Raw genomic sequence first — 19,042 nt, 5'->3', positions numbered from 1 at the left:
AGAGATTTTGCTGTGATGAGGCTTGTTGCTGATATATATTTAACCACCCAGCAGCTTTCAATTCAGGATCATTAAAGCTTTATGTAAGCTAATCTACTGCAGCGTAAAGTATAGCAAAGGGACCAACAGACCGTTGGTTTCTGCACTCTATAAAGCTTTGTGGTGGAGGATTTTTATTAGATTACCACTGCAAAATAGCATGTATGCTCATGATTAAAAGTGGAAGTTATTTTTCTACATTGATTGTAAGTCACCATCATTTTCATGTTTTATGACAATGTAAAACTCTGAATTTCTCATAAATTACACAAACGACCAGTTTTTGAGACATTCAAATGAGGTTTTCTGCCATCAATCAAGCATGGTCAGTTAGTGCCACAGCTGGATGTTTGATAAAATATTGCCTATTTTTGCCCCTCCTTCTGTCTGTCCGCCTCTGCCTCGATCCCAATGGAGTCGTCACAGCCGTTAATAATTGAACATGTGCCGGGAAAAAAAGATGGAACGGAAAGAGAAAAATCAGTCCTTTTCCTCGTTCGTGCTCTGTGCGCGCGCACATGTGTGTGTTGTGTCTGCTCAGCCTTGTATGTAATTTTGCTTTAAAATATTTATGTTGACATTTTACATTTTAGCCATGTGACTAATGCTATAATGGAGAGCTGCTTACACTGAGTGCAACAGCAGAATGAGTTAGTTTACAGATCAACAGCATTACGGGTTATCTTTCAGATTATGAAAAAACCTTGTTGAAGTCACCTTTTATGTGTATTTTTTCAAACTTTTCTAACAGAAATGAGAAAGCCTGCAGTTCTTCTAGGTGTCATTTGAGGCCAAGTCTGAGACAAACTTTATTGCATTAAAAATCATATTAACAGGCTGGTGACAAACAAATAGTTTACCCCGTATTGTTAATTTCCCCTTCATAACAGCTGTGAGTGGGGTGGCAGCTGTCCCAGTCAGTATCTGCTGGGTGTCAACCATTACACTGAGCCAATAAACTGGGCTTCTTTGCTGTTTGTGTACTATCGGTGTCTTTTTTAATTGATTATCTGACTAAAATTAGGTCTTGCTGTGCATCCCAATGTGTGTGTTTGTTTTTTTAATGTTCCTCGACACAAATTTCCCAGTTTTATTTCATATCCCACAAGACATTTTTCATCACTCTGTGCTCACATGTAGCCTACTGATTTGGATTTGGAGTGGTGGGGGAATAAGTTCTCTTGACATTCATGCCAAATACAATGATATTAGTTAAAATACAGGGGCTGCCACTTCTTTCAAAACGTTATATTCCTGGCTGCCACTGTCACTACCAATGACTGTAGAAAACTGTTGTCTACAGTCAATATCACTACAAAAATATATTAAGTCTATCTATAAAATCTATTTCCTACTGAAATGCATTACTTATAAATTCCTGTTCACTAACAATAAAAAAACTGACACTGTAAAAAACATTGTAATGTCACAGTCCTGGGTCTTTGACCTAGAGTTTTGATTTTAACTTTGGATGTTGTATATGTGTACATCACATATTGTATGAGAAGTGTCATATAAACAAAGCCTTTTGTCTTGGGTCCCGTTTTGGCCCTTCCCATTATCAAATACAACACCATTAATCGTCATACTCTGAAGTGAAACATGTCTGAGTGTGTTTACAAACCCTTTGACCAGCAGCAGTACCTGAATTAAACAGTATTATAAGTCGTGTCAGGCCTGTACTCTCACATGTACTCTCAAACATGCTCTATGTTTTCTGTTCCTACTACACTTCAACACATCTACCCCAGTGTAATGTCCACTGTGTTATTGATCAGCCGTTGATTGCTTATCTCTTTGCAGTGGCAGAGCTTCCTGTTTACTCACACATTGCACAGCCTCTTCTACTTCTTTCCTATACTGACTGAGGCCTTTCTCACCCTCCTTCTCAAGCCATCGAAACTTTATAAATTTAAAAACATCTTGTTCATTAATTTTTAATGTTAAAGTACATTTTCATTTAAATACAGTTCAATCATATCGTATTTTTGATACTGAAGTGAATAAACAGTATAAACAGTGTATTGCATGTCCAGCATACAACCATTCATTTTCTAAATCAAAAGGCCGCTGGTGAGCTGGACTTTTTTTTTCCTTTTTTTTCAACCTTGCTTTTTTCTACTTCCCACGATGGGTGAAGATGACCTGCTCCCATAAAATCTTATTGTGAGTTATTACTCATTTTATAAAAATAATAAACCAACTTGTATTTTTGCTGCTGACTCAAAAGGACAGCAACACTCAATTGTTTAGTTCATTCTAGTTCACACAATAGCGACGTTTTTAAAAATGGCAAACCTAGCCAGCTACTTTTGAAGTTTCTTAAACATCATCATTATCACCCCTGTGTATGTGCTCAATACAAAAACAAGTCGCCATTCACAGACTAGCGTGAGATATGAATTTGTAGAATCACATCACCAGCATCTATTGAGACTTGCAGCCAGTCACTTCAGCATCAATAGTGTGAAAACATTCACCCAGTCAACAGAGATGTACACACCGACTCCAAAGAGTAACAGACGCTCAGCACTTATGTGTACATTGCACAGTGCTGTGGCTACAGAATAGGGACACAGTCAGTGTTTAGACTAAAAGGGGAAATTGTTGTTTAGCGGTGGCAGAACATTGACATTCGTGGGCAGCAACGGGCTACCCATAAACCTGCAGAGAGCCTCTGTTGTCAGATGGGGCCGTGTCAACAATATGTGGTAAAACCAGATCAACAATCAAACGACCAACCACGAGCAAGCATCCAGCCATCTGCTGCGACAAGTCAGAGATCATCGGCAGCGTGCAAAAATTATGCAAAATTCTTTAGGTCCTTTTGTTTTCATTTTGGAATTTTTAAAAATGTGGAACTGAGATTGTTTTGAATTCACTGCTTGAGCTGTTCGTGCTGTTGATAAATACGGTTTCATAATCATTACAAGAAAGTAAGGAGCAGCACTCAACTGTAAAAAAAAAAAGAAAAATCAATAATGGATGTTGGTGAAACAGCTTCAAGAACATGTTTGGAAAGCATGAAATAGTAATTATGTGCTTGGGAATATGCTAAGATTAAACGATAGCAGCTTTATTTCTCTTCTTTTTTTTGCCAGAACACTAAAAGAATTTGCATTAAAACTTTTTAAGCGTCTATTACCATGCCAGATGACAGGATAAACGCCCAATTCCATAACAAGTATGACTTAAAGTATATAAGCCTGTGGTGGCAGATACATTGAGACAAAGGTCCAGTATTTCTGACCAGTTTTACTGGGACAAGGGGGACCAGAATTAGCCAGGTGGTTTTTATTTTGAACAGGACTAATGCAAGTACATAGCATGGATAGGAGAATAAACCAGCCTTCACGGAGTAGGCATGATTCTTCAACCAGAAACGAAATCCAGTGTCAAGGAGCAAAAACTAATCGGACATATACAGTAAGCAGTGCTAGCTTGGCAAACTCAGCTAAATGTTTTGTTTATTTGACAGTAACCCACATTTAGAAAGAATTTTTTAATTGTAGCATGAAAAATGACCCTCCCTCTATGACAGTCGCTTGCTCTTTAACACGCCTACTGTATTTCAAAGACACACACACACACCTACAGTTGTCATAACACACGTTCCGGTCATTCCCATCCCCCCTCCCAACCTACGGCCTTGCTGCCTGTCACTCGTCTTGACTGACAGCTGCTGTAAGGCCTGAACTGCCAGGCTCAGCCCATGGAGAGATTACAGTCAGGGGGAAAAGAGGATTTAGTCTCCACTGTTTTCTCTGCTCTCTCTCTCTCATACACACACACACTCGCCTCTCAGTTTGCCGGTAGCTTTCTTTGTTTTGCTTCCTCTTCTTTCAACGCCCTCTGGATGTTTACAGTGTTTGTCCAGGAAAGAGGAAGCATATTTTATAAAAACTTTATAGTATTTACCGTCTTAACTGTAGCTGAATGATGTAATACCTGAACATTTGGTATAATTTACTACACAGGAAAATGGACGGGATCTTTAGCAGAATGAGCATCAAAACTAAATGTAATGGGTGAACATAAAGTTCACTGAAGACACTGAAAGGTCACTGATGAATAATTGATTGATAATATTAATAGCATTAATCCTGAAAGCTGTTGAAGGTAGATGTGGAAACAGGATGAGAGAAGGTTTGAAAATAACAAGGACATGACCTCGATGAGAGAGAGTGTTGATGTTGTGTTTCAGAATCAGACATTTCACATTTTTCATTATAAATATGCAGATGGTCCAAAGAAAAGAGCACCAACGAAGCTCCAGAAGGAGAATGGATTAGGACTGTCACGATTAACACGCCACTGTGGAGCTCCAGTCGTGGAAGAATCTAGCGACAAATTATTTTAGTCAAAAACAAAGAAAAACAGTTAAAGGACACAAACACAAATCCCACTTTGAAAACCCCGCTTTAAAAGCATCTACCTCTATGAAAAATAAAATGTATTTACTTTGGAAAAATAAACATTTTCATCTAATAAAAACTCAGAGAGATATGACTAGCAAACTGAAGTCCATTCACATGATGAATCATATGTTTTCAGTGAGTTATTGTTTTAATATAATGTGTTTCTCACACGGTGTGCGTGAATCATCTTCAAATCATCTCCTCTGGAGTAAAGCGGAGCACATTTTCATATCTTGCTGATATTAAAACACAAAATGTTGCTGGAGCAAATTACAACAGGCACTTAAGACACACACCAGTGATTATTTATATATTTGCTGAGGTGTGCGCAGGTGAGGCAAAGCAAATAAGCCTTCGTTCATGAGCTGTAACACTCAGATTTAAGGCTGTTCTCTCAGTTGCTGTACAATATGCCTGATATACAGAACACACTGGCGTGCACAGAGGTGCAGGAAAGTTTTGTGTTTCCTTTCACTGATGCTAGTGTGCTTGAGCATTTGTTGTCTTCAAACTATAGACAGTATAAATGTAGGATGTAGGCAGCGTCACATCAACCGTTGCTTTGACACCGTTATAAAGCCTAAATTAGTATTTTCATTTTCACCAATGTTGTGTTTTGAAATTCCTTCTTTGTGACAAATGAGGTGTGGTCTAACTTTAAAGCCACAGGCTTAAAGGAGGATAATCCTCCTTTCTGACTCTTAGAATGACCAAAATTGACAAAATTGACTTTATACTTCTTTGTATCATTTGAAATAAGCAACTGAGTCCAGAAACTCATGAGAAAATGTTTTCAGAGGTTAAAGCTGAGGCCCATTCCACCTAAACTTCTATAGAACGAGAAGTCTTTTTGAACATCAGAGAGAAGGAAAGTTCTCATTTGGCTTCATTTTTCAGACTCAGAAGCTACGTCCATGTTTTATACTCTCTGGGGATGATATATGGGCGACAGCAGTTCCCCAATCACACATGAGTAACATAAATAAAATAAAAATAATGAACTCAACCAACCCTGATAGCTAACGTATCTAAATGGTCAGATTTAATATATATTACCAAAGCTGAACTAAAATTGTTGCTACAAAAAAAAAAACCTCACACAGTGATCAAGCACGGTTAGCATCCCCCTAGTTGCACCCAAGTTTGCTGACATGATCCACTGGCATGTGAGTCGGGGGATCATGTCAACATGTCACTGGAGGAAATGAAAAATGCTGAGGTCAGCTTAACACTGATTCGTCACTCACCATGCTCATCACACAGCAACAAAAATCATCATGTGCTGGCTTGTTTCATATCATATCGTAGCTTCACATCAAAGGCTTCCAAACAAACAATAACTGAGTCACATCTAACAAACACCAACATATAACCGCAAAGAAATTTTTTTAGAAGATGTTAGCACTAGTCTGCAGTAAAGGAACAAAATAAATTTAGATACAACCATAAGTGCACAGTTACACTCTATGCAACATTAACACAGGACAGAATCAGGATTTAAAAAGTGAAGAGGCTCATGTTTAGCATCCAGCAGACTGTCAGTCTGTTGTGACAAACGGCCTCCGTTAGACCGAGTACACCGCCATCAATCAAGTGCCGTGTTCATTGGAGATAAACAATGTTTGTGAAGAAAATAGGACATCAGGACACCGTGGCAGCACTGAATCTGAGAGTCAAGAGAAACGAGGTCAGTCCATCAGTTTGTTGGCTGTATGTTTCTCACAGGCTTATAGAAGCACTAACCTAAACCTGAGATTTATATGTTTATTTATTGTATTTTTAGGATAGCTGCTGCACTTTTCCTTCTCTTTCATATGGGGGATTTTTCAGGTTACTTGGGTTGCTAGTGAAAATGAGCACTTCTGTTCCTATAATCTTCCTTTCTTTGCATAATTGCAATGAAATCTGGATGTGCAGTACTTAATGGCACTGAAATGAAGACTGTGGAGTCACTGGGTTTGTGGAAAGGTTGCAGTTCCGCCCAGCAAGAAAAGATTTCTCACACCTTTTGTTCTCATTACTGCAGAAATCTCTGGTAGTGCACCAGAAGCGCTGAGGGTACCAGAGGTGACATTAGTAATTATGAATAAAGGCAGAAAACAAATCTCTATTGGGATGACATTTAACACCCTCCTGTTCACTCACTCCCTCCTCTATTTGAACCAAACCTGACTTTTTGTATTGTTTCACTTCAGTGCCTCTGGAGCTTCTGCACAGCAGTAGATAAATGAGACTGCAACAAAAAGCTTCATAACACTGACAAAAGTCAGTTTTTATAAAACAGGCATGCGACCAGTTTTTCCTTGTCATTTTCTGTCCTAATAATAATTTGCAGAAACACATCACACAAAAGAAAATGTGTGGGAGAAGGTTAACACTTCTCTAGACCGAGAACCCAAGAAACTGAAAAAAAAAAACCCACATGTGATGAACAGGACCAAGGACAAGAAGGCGAGCAGCAGTGGAGCAGATACTGCTGCGTTTGTGTGTTAAGGGTGGGACGAAGCAACATCCACCACTTCAAAGCATAACTATGTTTCATTATTTATTGGATGGAGCCAGGTCAATAATGCAACAGCAGTGTGCTACACACATATACTGTGTGTTTACAGGTGCTTTTGCACTCTTTTCCAATCCTAACCTGCTGACACATCATATGTGCAACATGTGAACATCTGGATAAGAAAGATAAGATGCAGAAACACTCATGTAAATACTACTTTTGATTTTAAGCCAAACAAACCTAACGAAGGAGGGACTGAAAAGTTCATCTCCTGATTGCCACTTTGCAGGTTTACACCTCTTACCTGCTGAAACTCAAATGCAGGTATGTCTTTGCAGCAAACAACATTATAATGTATATGCTTTAATGATAGGCATTGGCAGTTAATGTGTTATATCATTTAGTTTTTATAATGTGTGAAATTCTTTGACTACATTATGCCAAGTCATCCTTGACCTGAAAGATCCTGGAGGTAAAGTAAATAAATACTGTTTACATATGCAGGTGAGCTATTTTTTAGTCAATAAAATATTAGTTAATAACGTTTTTATTGTTGTGCATTGCAAAGCCGTGACATCAGAATCCATGCAGTGGAGGTTTCTCTCCCTCTTCATATAGCTGACTTATTTTGTGTGAATTCCTGAGATGTGACTTCTCTCCAGTTCCTGCCAGTTCCTTTGTTCACATACCTGACATGCATCAACTGATCACCAACGGGCAGTATATGAACCCCAGCTCTTCAACCCTGGACAGTGTTTAGGGAATAAGTTCCTCTCTAGGCTTGCAGTTCTTGTTGTGACCTCTGATGCCCTCAACTCTCTTCTCCAGATTTTCCACCTGCACCTTCCGTGTCTGTTATAGATCCCAGAGGCAAACTACTTGCTCCGCTTCCTCTGTAGTTCAATAAATCAGTGGTTTTTAAAGGTTTTTTTCTCACATGCCCAATATAAGAATCCCAAAAAGCTTGTCTCATTTAAAAAAAAATACATTTTTAACAAAGATCTAGTTTTACATCTCGTCTGCTGTTGCTCAGCGCAGTACTAGTGGGGTTCACAGTTTGAGAAACACGGCATGTTTCCTGTTTTGTGGGTTTCAGTGTTCGGACTCAAGAATAATAAAACTGTAGGGGTTCTAAATCCTGTGCAGGCCTATTTGTTTTTAAAAAAAATTTAGGAAATTGGAAAGAGAAATCAATAAACTAATCACTAAATATAAAATCTCAATGTCTATCAAGATCAACATCCATCCTACGCACGGAAAGCTGCGTAACCCTGCAAGGATACTTTTCCATCTTGCGTCAGACAGACTGCTGTTAAGATGAAAAGGCTGATACCTTTCCATTTCACACACACACACTCACAAACACACTCATGCTCAGATACACTTGCATCCATCCCCCGTATGTACTAATGGCTTTTCAAGTTGATTTTCTCTTGGCTGGGCAAAGCTAAAAGTAACTGTAGTGACTCAGGAGCTAAAGTGACCACTGACACTTGATTTATTACATTATCCATTCTCAGACAACCTTTGTATTACATCAGATAAATCCACACGATAGTGAAGGATCAGGATTTTTACAGTATCACCTGACCCAAACTGATCTGTTGGATAATTTGAAGCTTATGCAGAAACAATGTGTCTGTTATATCGGTACAGACAACAACAAAAAAAATTGCAGAATTCCAGTCATAAAAACCACTCCTGCATAAACACTGTACCACCATGTTGACCTATAAACAATAAATACACGTGCCAAGATGTGACCTGGACAGAGAGTATGATGAGAGCCTGAGGGCTAAACCATTCAGACAGTTCACCCACCCGTTTACGCCTGACTGCTGCTGCTGCATACATGGGCCAACATCAAAACATGCACAAATGCACAGACCGAGCAGCAGCGGCAGCAGCAACCTCTGGGGCTGAAAAACAAAGCCAAAAGAGTTCCTCTGCTGGTTGCTCGAGGCTGTCTCCAAATGTGAGTAAAACCATAGACTCCTTTGGTAAAATATGCAACCTTACTGCAGAAATAAGCATGTTTACAACCTGCTACAAAAAGAGTTTGGGTCTCTATAGCTAATTTCTGCACAGGGGTGAATTTTTATACAAGTGCCTTGACTATTCGAGTGTGAGTGTAGATGTAGATATTAGTCAAAGTCCTTAGGCATAAACAAAAGCGCTGTAGTACTACTTATAGTAGAAAGTGCTTTAGTGCTCAAATTGAGTAGAAAGACACAGCGCTTTGTGACTACCTGTCTATGAAAAGCGCTTAATAAATAAACTTTACTTACTTACTTACTTACTTATAAGCACCAGTCCAATGGTCTGCTGGCCAGATATCTGCAGAATTATTGAATTCATAGTGGTGTAAAGCACACCCACTCTGGAGTAGTGGAAACACATTCTGCATACTGATAAATAACACCCCTCTACGTGGCAGTTTGATGGATGAGTCTGGGTTTGACAAAAGCTAGAAACATTACCTTCATGACTTCACTGTCCCAGCTGTGACGTTTGGTGGAGGAGGGATAATGGTTTGGGGATGCATTTGGGGGGCTCGCCTTGGCTCCTTAGTTCCAGTGAATAGAAATCTTAATGTTTCAGCTTAACAAGATATTTTGAACAGTTCTGTGCTTCTAACTTTGTGGGAAAAGTTAGGAGACACTGGAAAATTCACTGGAAAGTCCTCCAAGAAATGTGAATTTAAGATCGGGGCTTGCAACCTTGCCTCCCTCTTCCCGCTCCTCCACAACCACCCACACATGCAGGGCCTTGGAGTGGGGGTATGTCACCAGGGTGCAGAGGAGGCTACCCCCCCCCCCCCCCCCCCCCCGTCCCCTTCTGGCTGCCTCTGCCTCAATTTTATCCCACAACTTAGACATTCACATTATTCACACTCTCATTACACATACATATAGGATCTTGGGGGTGGGCACAATCACGGAGTCCAAATCACCATCAGGGTGTATACCTCACCCCTGACGTCGTTGCCCACCTCTCAATTTTAAATACACGTAGACATTGAGGGCTAGCAGGAGGGACTATGCGCTTACCTGCTGCTCCATGGCAGGTAGCTCCATGCCCTCCTGGGTTTTAATTGCACCTTAGAACACATATGCATCAACACTACAATGAGCGGGTGGAGGGAGGTTTGGAGTCTTCTCCCACCCCCATTCTCTGCGGCCTGCTGGAGCGGGAGGGCTAGTAGGAGGAGTTGGCCGTCCGACTGCGGTCTGGGGTGTGGGGCCTCCCTGCTGCTGCGGAGTCGGGGTGGTCTGCCTCTCCCCACCGCAGGGAAAAGGGAAACACCACCTGGGTCTGGGTGCAATTCCCCCCTCCAGGGGCAAGGGTACCTAGACCCGGTTTGTAGAGTACGCTTGGGGAGTGTGATTGTGTGTACAGCGTCTCTTTATGTCTGTCTCCACGTTGGTTGAGTGTGGAGTGAGTGCATATGAGAGCATGAGGGTGGGAATGGATGTTTGTGTCTGTGTGTGCCTGTATGTCTGTGTCTATATGTCAGGTTGGGTATCAGACGCCACCTCTCAGGCCCTCCAAGGTTTGGAGGCCTATCTCCACCCACCACCACTTCCCCTGCCGGTGGCGGACTCCCTCAGGTGTCGGTGTGTTGGTGGTTCTTTGTGTCTGGGGGTGGGCGCCCGGGTACACACCGGCTCACTCCTTGGCGGCCGCTTGTCGGGGCCTGGGGCCTGGGGCTCGCTCGGGCCCCTTTGGAGGTGGGGTGCCCCCGGCCTCTCGGCCTGGGGCTCGGTCACTCAGGCGCAGCTGGGGGCCGGCGGAGCTCACGGGCGCGTCACTGCAACTCCCCCTGACTTCTGCTCCGCGGCTGCTGGGCGAGCCCTCATCTGGGACTCTCCTCAGCTCTTACTGGAACAGTGGCGCGGCTGCCCCTCTGTTGGTCTTCCATGGTCTCTTGTGTTCTGGGGGCCTCTGGATGTCTGGAGTTTTGATCTCCTCCATACCCGCTTCACACCCTGGAGGACGGGGCTGTGGCCCCCCCACACTCCCTAGCAGATCATTACATGGAGAAACCTTTGGAATGCAAGCATGCTGATCCACACAGGTATGCACACATGGGTATTCACAGACGCGGACTAAAGCTTTCTTGGCTTCTGCCTCAAAGCACACTGTGCGCTGTCTATCTTGCGTGCTGCACAATATCGTTTATTATTTAGTAAATATTGATATCTATGACTAGCTAGTTTATTGTGATGGTGCTTTGTTTTCTCTATTATTATGTTGCTCTTTGTTGTTTGCTGTCTCCTCTGTTTGTTTTTTTTTTTGTTTGTTTGTTTTTTTTTTTCTCCATACAGGTGACCCAGGAGTTCTTTTTTTTTTTTTTCTCTCTCTTCCCCCCCCTTCTCACCGTCTCTTCTCCTCTTTGGTTTTCTTTCTTTCTCTCCCCCTCTTTCTCTCATTCATTCCCCCTGTCCTATTTATTTAAAAAAAAAAAAAAAATGACAAAGGATGAACTGAAGCTCTGCCATCACGTAATGTCGCATACTGCTGTTTCCGATGTCATTTATAAAAAAAAATAAAATAAAATTAAAAAAAAAGATCGGGGCTTACAAAAGCTCCTGTAGATGTAATGTCAAGGTGGCCCAAAGCAAGGCTTCTAAAAATTAAAGAAATTATGACTTTTAAATTAAAAGGACTCAAAAAAGCAGGATGAATGTCAGTTACTGAGAGAACAGCTTTATAATCAAGCCTCCTGACAACCATCCAGGTTGACCATAGTGGTGGAGTGTGAATGGAACAAGCTGGTGTCCTGCCCAAAGCAACGCCCGCAGTGACAATATGGCTATAAAGAATTAACACATTCCCTGTGGAGAGGCAGGATAGACACACAGAGAGAAATCTGCCGTGGAAAATCATTGAGGAAAAGCATAGGAAAATATTAAGACTTGTTATTTTTTTAAAAAGCCACCAAAATGGCTTCATTTCTTATATTTTCCATTTATGCTTCAAAATCAAAGGGATTTATATATTTCTAGATAAACTGTACTGTAACGTGATGACTTCCCAGCCAAACATCAATGACATAAGAGGCAAATGGTCGACCACCTGGCAACAAGCATACAAAAATGCACCTTTTAAGATGCCAGGCTCTGATTTTGACACCTTTAGGAAAGCCAAAACATATGGAGGGGGCAGGTTCCCAGCATTCAGCCATTTTTGTCTCAGCTGAGCAGGGATGATGGAGCAGATTGCAATTCTGATATTTCCTCGTTATATAATCCAAAGTAGAGACAGACAGGCAGAAAGCTGCGGTTCAGATTAACAGAGAAGCAGACTTATGGAAAGACAGACATGAGGAGGCGGAGTAGCTGGTCAGAAAGAAAGTACACATTAAACTTTACATTAACACAGCCGGTTAAACTACTTTGCACAATTAAAGACACATTATTCCAGTAAAACCTTCCACATATTAAGAATAATATATAAAGCATCTACCACGCTCTCCAATTTTATGGCCTTTTAACTTTTACGGAGCGTCACAGTATTGCCAATAAAGTCGGCAGACAGAACAATGCGCAGGCAGGCAAACGTGGCAGTGTCGGACATGCAAGAAATTCAAAGCAATCATCTGTGGCCTCCAGGGATAATCACTGCAAAGCCCCACTGTCCCATTCACTGAGGATAAAACCCACTGGATTAATCTGCAGGCCTACAGAACACACACACACACACTTACATAACACACAGACCACTCTTCCTCTCTTTTGCATGCTTTTCTTTCACTTTGACATTCACAGCCTCTCTCTCACTTCTGCTCTCACAAACACACACAAAACCTAGAGCACACACACACACACATGCGCACACAATCTCCTCTCCTCCATTTCTTCTCTACATGTATACATTCAAATGGACACCTGTCAGTATACGTCTCTGTGTGCACTCATTTAGACATGCAGATTGTTGACAGGCACATATAGAGCTGTATATATTAGGTAAAAACACACTCTTCTGTTTGTACGTGTGACAAATGGGGGAAAAGGATGTAAAAACAGCATGGTTCTCCTCCTGCGTGGACAACAGGATTAGAGTTATCACATGCTTGTGCTAACAACAAAAACATAAACGTCCTTAAAAGATAATCGCGGCTTCTTTGCAAAAGGATTTGTACTTTTGGTGTTGCACCGACTTTAACCTTGCTGTAAGGGTAAAACTGAAGCCATCAAAGGAATCGAGTTACTGCAAGTCGATAACGCCATTGTGATCAATAAGAAGGATCATATCACCATTTTGAATGTTTTATAAATGATAATTTGATGAAGCACCAGGATCAAAATACAGAACAAACAACATTAAGTATTTCTTTGTCTATCCTTGATGTCTAACATATGCATAAACTGCATCTCTTATTTAGATATTTGCAAAAATGTAAGAGTTTTAATATGTATTTTAACATTTTTACATCCATATTTACTTGTGAAAAGACGTGTTTTTTTACTGAAACAGATCCACCCATTTCATCGAACATACTGTGATTGGAGGTAAAAGACAAAGGTGCCTTTAAGTTACATTAAGTTGGCCAGACATGAAACAAAGTGTTAAAGAAATGTGCAATAATCTTTAGATATGAAATCTCGTGTTCCGCATTTAGCATTTCAAGTTCTAAACCAGTAATTGCTCTTTGTTGGTGCTACTGCTGCTGGATTCTTTAAAATTAGAAGTGCACAGATTTTGAAATTCTGCATATACATTTGCCAAGACCAATTTTTTGCTTGTTTACTTTGTGTTTGTTGTTATTTTGTGTCCGTAGATGCGCCTACCTTAGTTATAATGAGTGGATATTTGAGTTACGGTTGTCTTCCTGTCATCTCAAAATCATCTTCCTATTCTCCTTTGAGCACTGGGATTTTCACCCAGTAAAGTGTGATTATCTGATTTGATGAGGGCAGTTGAACAGGTGTCCCCAACAAACTGGTGAGTGTATATCAGTCTATTTCATCTGTAAATTGTTTTGTATGGTGAAAAGAACTTAAACTGATAAAAACTCACCCTGTTAAAGCTAAACTCTGTAAGCAGCACTCATTCTGACTGACTCAGCTTTAAAAATTAACCCTGCGGGTGCAATCAAAATATACTGGAGGGCTTCTTAAAACATCTGCCCACTGGATTAATCTGCAGGCCTACAGAACACACACTGATAAATAACAGTGTGTGTTCTAACCCTATCAAAAGATTGATAAATGATGTGCTGCCCAAACTAGTTTAAAGAGTGCATGTGTTTATAAAAACCTCACAGGGTAAAATAAAAAAGGGAAGTCATTGCCAGAAGAAGATCCCCGCACTCATTTTATTGCTCAAAGTTAATAAGTGAGATTGTGATCTGGGCGCATAATCACTCGGGTTTGTCTATCATGTGGCAATTTCACAGACGATTGCACTGAAATTTAACAGGAAGGCGTAAAGAGCAAAATGAATAAATAGCAAGGGGAGTACATTTAAGTATCGAATGAAGAGGAAGGAGAGGAAAAGTTTGCTACGCTGTTTGTGGCATGTGTGCGTGTTTGACAGATGTAGCGGGAGACTGGTGGTAATTTCTCACCTCTTTGTGGGCAGGGTGACAGAGTGGTGAGTGATAGGTGCTGTGGGGGAGGATGGGGGATTGATCATGGTGGGGGGCAGGTATGTGCTAATGAAAGCAGGAAGCACTTTCTCACCAGGAAGCTAATTATTTGAGCACCCTGGGTTCATGTTAATCATAACATTTCGGCTCCAGGAAAAGCAAACAGCTGCAATTAACATTTCATCAACCAAACCAGTTACACTTGGTTCACTGTACACCAGCTTTCAGCAAAATCAGGACACAACTGTAGGACACATTTAAGATTTCTTAAGGTGAAAAAAACAAAACAAAAGTAAGTTTAATAAACTGAAGAAGAGCAGAATATGTCCAACAATAATCCAGTACAAGGAAAAACCAAAACTCAGTGGAATAACTCCAGAAAATAAACCAGGAATCCTACAGGAGCAGACCATAAAGAGAGAAAGTGAAGCAAGTGAAGCAAAGCAACCAGAGACACAAGAAAACATATTATCAAAGTAAAACAGGAAGTAAGGGAGGAAAAAATAGACAAGAAAACACAGGAAGTCCTAGGAAAACATTATTAATTAAATTTAACAAATTGTTAGAAGTAAAGTTCACCTGTTGCAGCTGAGATTGATATTTTTTTTACATGCTGGATGCATTTGCACTCCATAATTTAAAGCAGCAGCAAAACCAAAATACAACATAGGACATAGAATTGACTGGAAGTTGGATATGTTTCAATTAGTCCATGTTGGGTGTGCTGCAGTCATTTCCTGCCCTAATTGAAATATCCACCTGTTTACATCGAGTTACAAACAACACCAGGCTGCCAAAAAAAGACAACACACACACACACACACACACACACACACACACACACACCTGTTGATCTGCTTAAGAGTCGGCCTGAGCTCTTTGTCCTCTCTGACATTAACACAGGTGCACATGCAGGAAGGGGAGAAAGACTGGAGCAGTTTCTACTTTAACTTGAGTTAAATTCATAATCAAAATTCATAACAAAATTCAACCTTAATGTCGCAACTGCGCAGCTTCAGTCATAGGAGTGACTATTGTACACGTTTTCTCAGACAGGGCCTTAAAAACTAGCATCTTAAAATAATTATTTCAAATGCTTATATGCTGACCTCTGATCTTTTTTTTCTGCTTCTGTTTTTCTTGCACCTGACGCTCCTAACCGAACATCCATCTTTCCCTCATGAAAATGATCTGTTACCATTAACGGCTCCCTGTTCACTGTGTCTGTACGGTCCTCTGGAAAAAGGAAGTGAAGGAAAGGTGAAAAGTCAGACCTCTGGATTAAAACAGATCTGAACCACAAACAGCCTGGCCATTTTATAAAAACAATAAGTGTGATAACGAATGCTGTCTCACTTGTTTCCAGAGCGCAGAAACTAGATTCAGGTATTTTTCACGACTTACTGCTTCAGTTTGCCTCGTTTCACGAATAGATTAACTTCAGATTTTCATTTTTGGGGGGGCACTTTGAGAACAAACGTTTCGCTTTGTGCGTAAAGTGTTTTTCAGCGTGTTTCAGACTCGGGAGCTGTCCAAGGTCCTGAACCTGCACACGGCTTTTCTGTTCAATGGCCAGCTACACCTACAAGCTTTCAGAAACATGAAAAACAAGATTACACAGTCTGTGTTATCCTGTTGTTTAATCCTTACATAAAACAACCACTCTTCCCCTGTGACAGAAAACAGGAAACAGCCAAAAGTTCAAACAATTCAGCACAGAGTCGCTACAAACACAACAGAAACACCTCAGCAACATGGTCCTCGTTTCCCCTCTGATATCATCACCTCACAAACAAAAAATAACCTAGCAAATATGACGCGTTCTTACAGCTGAGAACTCTGTCACGTCCTGGGACGTATAAACTGCTAAAACCTGAAAATCTGGAGAATCATTCAAACTTTAATTATCGCTCTTCTTTTGATTATTCTGTGGGTCAAAATGAGAGGATTAAAAAATCGAATTAAACCGACCTGGTTAAGTTTCTTCGGCTCTTTCTCTTCTTTTTCTTTTGCTGTATGTTTGTACAGGGTGAAGATGTCTGTCCGTCCAGCCGCTCCGTTCAACGGGACTGTCCCCGCCCCCCAACCCCCACGCCCTCCGCTGGATCAGCACCGCCCTCCCCCTTAACTGCCATAGCAAGCGTTAATCTCCGCAGGTCTACTCATCAAACACTTCCTGTTAATGACTCACAAAATAAAACCTGTGAAGGAACTGTGTAGTTACTTTAAGTGAAAACTGTGTATAACGTGACTGGTGTTTGGTCATTAGGAGGTGCATACACAGGAAGTGGTGCTGAAAAAAACTTCCGACATCCCAAGAAATCCAGGACTATTTTTAAAGGTGGCAAAGCAACAACACTACAAGTCGGAAATGTTGAAATATACATGTCATACATAGATTATAGCACAGGGTAAATCCACGAAATGCTTTACTCCTGTTATTGGAAGGAAATATAAGTGAATAATACACATTTCCCTAACATTTGTGAAAGATCCCCGGTTTGATTACATGGGAAGACACAAATTCCTTGAGAGTTGCATTAAGGAGGACGTAAGGCATTAGGCACAGGCCAACCAGGCAGTGCTACCTGCTCTCCTATTAGATAAAATATAAGATATATAGCAACACAGCTACTTCTGACAACAATAATAATAATACTAGGTTTGGTTTTAATTTGACAGTCATGCCACCTGTTTTCCTGTCTCATTGACGCCTCTCACAAAATGGCCGCGCCCTCTGACGTCAGCGGTAACGGATAAAAAGGTAGGTCAGCTGCGCGCTGCCCAAAGCCATGTTGGCTGCAAGCTGCTGTCTTTCTGCATTGATATCAGGCAGAGCTGCAGGCTGATCTGCGCAAACTGCAGATTATTGTCTGTGATCTAAAGTCACGGTGCTTTAGTCCGACTGTTTACTACTTAGAAAGCAGAGTAACTGACAAAGAAAACTTTTTACTGAAGGAACTCAAATGAAAACAATAATAAATGTGAGAAAGAAAAATCTGACAAATCTGACTTTTTTCAGTGCAGGTGATTAATGCGATTTGAGGGATAGATAAGAGAGCATTCAAAGAAAATGTTATTTATTTATAGAATATTTCTGACATAAATCCAAAAGCGTGTAGTTCAAGTTCTTTTCTATTCTTTTTTTAATTGGTATACAGAAAGATTTTCATGGTTACAAGTATGATGATTTTCTTTCCTACCCTAAATATTTTTTTAATAACCTTACATCCCCTTACATGCAATACATTTCCCATCTCCACTGACCATACTTCCTGTCACAAGCATATCTATCCATGTGTGTTTATATGCACACAGAGCCCAAAAAGCCTCTTGAGATTGTCCTCTGTGTGCTCAGCTGTTTGCCCCTGGAGTCCTTGACTTTACATAATCACACAAAATGCTAAAATGCTTGAAAAGACATGGTGCAGGGGCAACACGTCTTCTTTACTAAAAAGGTCTTTTTAGCTGGAGAAATTGCAGAAATTAGAAGCTTGTTGTTCCTTTTTTAAGATGAAAATTTGCTTGTGTGCACTCTCTTTTTGACAGCTTTTATTTATTGTACTTTAACGGATACGTGGCCTTAGATGACTCACATCTGCAGACGCAAACAGCATACATGCAAGACAAACATTAAGCAGGTAAAAGATGAGAGCCATGGTGCCTTGATTATTTCTGTGACTGTGGAGAGATAACACAGGAGAGGTCCTAATGAGCTGGGGAAAGGAGTGTAAGGTAAAGGCTTAGCAGTGATCAGATCATATCATCTTTCTCCTTGTCAATTCCCACACTGTCAAAAAAAAAACGCATTAAAAAAAATTATGTCACTACGCTTTTCCAAGTGTCCTTTGAGCCAATCAGCCCTTAGGTTCTTTTTCTTTAAATTTGTTGTTTTGTCAAGTAAGTCCTTACTGTGCTCCATCAGCAGCATGTGGTGATCCTACACTAGTCCTTGTCATCTCTCCTAGTTTAATGGATTAATGTCCTTATCGCTCTACTGTCTTCTTCCTCATTATTTACTATTAAAACACTAAAACATTCTCCAGAAATCCAGTTGACCCTCGAGGCCTGAAAGCAGCTGATTAGCAGCAGAATGGATCTATGCAGGTGATGGATTGGCTTTCCTCCCTCCCAGTTGATGATCCAATAGCAATAAAGTCAAGAACCCAATAACACTGTGACACCGTGTTGCCACTGATTGAAGCAGTCCTCCTCGAGTGTTTGAAAATGGCTCAGAGTGCAAATTTATGCATAGCACAGAACATCCAGCAAAGAGACATTTCCAAGTGATTACTCTGATGTGTGACAGTTGGGAACTGGCAACTGGCTGTGTCAATTGAATGCATATAATCTGATAAGTATTTAGCTATCATTTACAAAACAGTGACAGGATTCCTGCTGCATAATGTGTTAAGTACTACACGTGTGGTATTGGGACATTTGAATACTGCACTGCACTATTGTTAATCATAAAACCCATGCAGCTAC

The 19,042-nt window shown here is 40.7% G+C and overlaps 1 protein-coding gene across 2 annotated transcripts in view; it reads right to left on the bottom strand.

The window, feature by feature from the left end:
* LOC146582857 (synaptosomal-associated protein 25-A-like) overlaps positions 1-16,661 on the bottom strand; it is a 41,813-nt gene extending 25,152 nt beyond the window's left edge. For both annotated transcript variants that reach the window (XM_085245801.1, XM_085245740.1), the window contains exon 1: positions 16,526-16,661. The gene's annotated coding sequence lies outside the window, so the exon portion shown is untranslated. The remainder of the gene's footprint in view (positions 1-16,525) is intronic.
* Between the last annotated feature and the right edge of the window lie 2,381 nt (positions 16,662-19,042).

The sequence above is a fragment of the Mchenga conophoros genome, linkage group LG1 (genome assembly GCF_057382185.1).
Source record: "Mchenga conophoros isolate Kocher_MC1m ecotype Shallow Benthic linkage group LG1, M_conophoros_male_GT1.1, whole genome shotgun sequence".
NCBI lineage: Eukaryota > Metazoa > Chordata > Actinopteri > Cichliformes > Cichlidae > Mchenga > Mchenga conophoros.
Note: the sequence above shows the minus strand (reverse complement) of the source record. Positions and strands in the feature narration are given on the sequence as shown.